This window comes from Fundulus heteroclitus, chromosome 19, assembly GCF_011125445.2.
Source record: "Fundulus heteroclitus isolate FHET01 chromosome 19, MU-UCD_Fhet_4.1, whole genome shotgun sequence".
Lineage (NCBI taxonomy): Eukaryota > Metazoa > Chordata > Actinopteri > Cyprinodontiformes > Fundulidae > Fundulus > Fundulus heteroclitus.
The window spans coordinates 22,629,997-22,633,418 of NC_046379.1; the positions used below are offsets into that span (position 1 = coordinate 22,629,997).

Genomic DNA, 3,422 nt, shown 5'->3' on the forward strand with positions numbered 1-3,422 from the left:
AAATAAATGTATTTTTTTTCACATTGCATATACACATTTATTTAAATTAAGAAGCGTGCTTATGACTCATGACCTGTCGGATTTGCTCAGACATTCTGGCATTGCTTGAAAAGCCAAGTGACTCAAATCGGCACGTTGTCTCCATCCAGCACGCGTGCAGATGTTGTTTTTCGTGCTGACACTTTAATGCAACATCTCAACAACACTTGAGCAGATAACCTTCGTTTTAGTGCAGCTTCGCTCAGGAATGTTTGTTGGGAAAAACCGAATTCCTTGATTGGCCCCTTTTAGAAAAGTAGGAACCTCCCTTTGTTTGTGCCTTTTTGTGGAACCACAGAAGATTATTAAGACAACTGTTCATTCTACTTCTTGCTTACATCCCCGTTTTGGAATTAACATGGCCCACATTTGCTCATTGACTTTTTTTTGGTTTCAGAAAGCAGATTCGTGAAGACAGGCAGGCCCCCGTGATCCCCTCCATCAAGCCCCTCTCCACGTTGGCTAACAAAAACCCCCAAACTCCTGTCAATGGTTTCCAGCTGGCTGTCGCTCAAAGGTTCTCCTGGGAGAGGAGGAGCCTGAAAACTGGACTCAGGCTCTCGCTCATTACCTCCCAACACCACAAAAACCTCTTTTGCCTTTATCCAACCTCCAGCCCCTCTACATTTGATTTGTTTGAGGAAAATCATAGAAGCATTTGTGTATATTCTGTTGAAAGTAGCTGAGGAGGAGTATGAAAAAGGTGTGCCGTATGACTGAGGGGAGTTCAGGTATGACATTTTTCAAGAACCTGAGTTTTCAGTTCATTCGGAGGTTTGAAATTCTGCGATGCGTCAGAGGCTGTAACTGGAAATGTGCTGGGAGAGTTAAGTTGGATTGGGTAGGGGAGGGGGGACTGCTGCTTAAGAAGAGTCATTTTCTGCTTTTCATGCTATCTTGATTAGGGCGGCACTTTGGTCTGGCGGTGAGGACTAAATATAGCCGAGAGTGTTTCAATAGGAGGGACTGCTTGCGTCACACAGGGTAAATATTTCTTTTTTGGCAAGCGTTTTGTGACCGAAACCTTGCTTTTCCACGAACATTCAGCAGAAAAATCGAAGTAGTGTTGACTCTTGTCCTGGCTCCAGGTGGGCTGGAGTTGATTTAAAAAAAAAGGCGTATGACAATTAACTTATAATTTTTTTTAATTTTTAAAGGTGGGCGAAGGAAAGGGTGAAGAAAAGAAATAGCAACAAATCCAATGTTTAAAGAGGAGTGGACCCACTCAGAAACACATAAAGTGAGCATACATCAGCAGGAGAACAAACACTGGAGATGGAGTGTTTATCTTCCAGGAGTGACGGTGATGACAGTCGGTTGTCGTCAGTGTCAGAGGTCGAAGGAGGATGGGGAGGGAGTCTACAGGCTGCTGATGGAAGGACCTGGTGTTCTGTCACTCACCATGTCTGGTTAGAGGACCAAGGGTGCTGGGCTTGATTTTCATAGTGTGTGTGTGTGTGTGAATGCATATCCATGCGCATGTTAATGTTTCTTTGCACATTGGTGGGGAGTGTGACTCTGAGTGTATTTTGACATTGTGAACACAAATATCTCTGTGGCATCAGCATGTGGACCTCCTCGTTCGGTCTGAAATGAAAGAAGAGCCTTTCATTTCGCAGAGTTAATAAATGACTGCCGTACATCCTTCAGGTCAGTATTCACAATGTTTAGAATGTATGCAATAAAACAAGCAGTTGGTGTACATCAAGGTACTACATTTGGTCCCCTGTTCTTTAGTTAGTATATTGAAAACTTTCCCGAAGTCTGTCCACCTAATGTCACCTGTGCAATCTAATCACTGACGCTGATGTCATCTCAGTGTTGTTAAACTGTGTGTATCTTCTTTTTGAGTTCTGTAAATAGAGAGATCCAGCTATTACAGAAACAGGGAAAATATCAACACGAGGTGATAACTATTTAGGTGTGCTATTCGGTTCACAGCTTTCTTTTGAATATAAAAAAAGTTGAAGAAAACAATATTTGGATGATTTCTAGAAACTTTCTTTTACCAACACTTGGCAGATGTACATGAATGCTATAATTCTGATTTACTAAATGACCCACTAGACACAAACCAGTTGGACAACCCTATAATCAGTAGAAACACTATAAAAAGGCTTTTGGACAGATTCCTGTAATCACTTCAAGCCAATTGATAATTTGTGGTAAGATGTGAAAATTGCTTTTCAGAAGACGCTTTCTGTCCAGTTCGATTAAGATTAGGCTGTTTTATGGGGGGAAAAAACTGCAATCTAGACATCCACAGCTGGTGGACTTGCCAACAAAAGGTTGTTCTTCAAAGTGTTGACTCAAAAGGGCTGAGTACAAATGCACCTTTTTTAGAATATTATTGGTAAAAATAAAAAAATAAGTAAAATCATGAATCATTTTCCCTTCACTTGACAATCGTGCATTGGCCTTTCGTATAACTCCAATTAAATTCCCCTGAAATCTGTGGTTGCAACATGTCAAAAGGTGTATGTGTCAAAGGGATGTGAATACTTTTGCATGGCACTGTGCATATAACAGACAGTTCCCAAAATCCTTGCATCAGTGGTTCCTGACTAATCACATGTATGACTGAATGCAGTTTACTGATTGTTGTTTACTGACCAAGTGTTTTTAAGTATATATATTTTTTACTTAAGCAAAGGTGATTTATCCTTTTAATCTTGATTTTTTTTTTTTCATCAACCAAGGATTGCAGAAATCATCTTCTGAGACTGAATCTGTCCCACTAACGTGATGAACTCATGCTGATCAAAGCAATAAAAGAACTACTTCTTGAGCACGAGTGCTTTGGAGTTACACAAGGACAAACCCCAGAAGAGCTCGTCAGCACTGTGGTGTGACGCCGTCACAGCTACTTCTTAGTCAGTTGTTCAGAGGCTCAGTTTGGCCAATAGCAACAGTCTTACAAGTGCAAGTTAAACATTATGAGATCAACCAGGGCAGCTTAGTCAGAGCTCCCCGTGCTTTACAAGAACATGTGGCAGAGATAAACAGTGCGTAATCTGTGTTTAAAATCTTCCCCCGTCTCAGCAGACGGTGCAGGCTAACCAGGGTGCTACAGGTAAGGTTAACCTCATGGAGGAAAACTCAGTAGAAGTTTTATAACACAATAAAAGTTTAAACAAAAATCCACAAACTACAGCCAGGCAATTTCAGTATGACTCGACAGATAAATGTGATGATAGTAAATCCAGCTTGAATCGCTTTTTCGTAAAACAGACCTGCACACCAACAGTGAGAGTCAGGCCCAGCTGTTAAGAAAGAAAAAAAACAACATTCTAACCCCTCCATTTTTTTATTCTAATGTCCACATGCAAAGTTGACAAGAGGATGTGAGTGAATGCGCTATGGCAGCCGGTCCTGTGCGGCTC

The 3,422-nt window shown here is 41.2% G+C and overlaps 1 long non-coding RNA gene across 1 annotated transcript; it reads left to right on the plus strand.

Annotated features, from left to right (window-relative positions):
* Window positions 1–401: 401 nt before the first annotated feature.
* On the plus strand, window positions 402–2,125 carry LOC118566973. Its single transcript, XR_004933406.1, has 3 exons — window positions 402–770; window positions 945–1,023; window positions 1,197–2,125. It is a non-coding gene; the product is annotated as an uncharacterized LOC118566973 (long non-coding RNA).
* The last annotated feature ends 1,297 nt before the right edge of the window (window positions 2,126–3,422 follow it).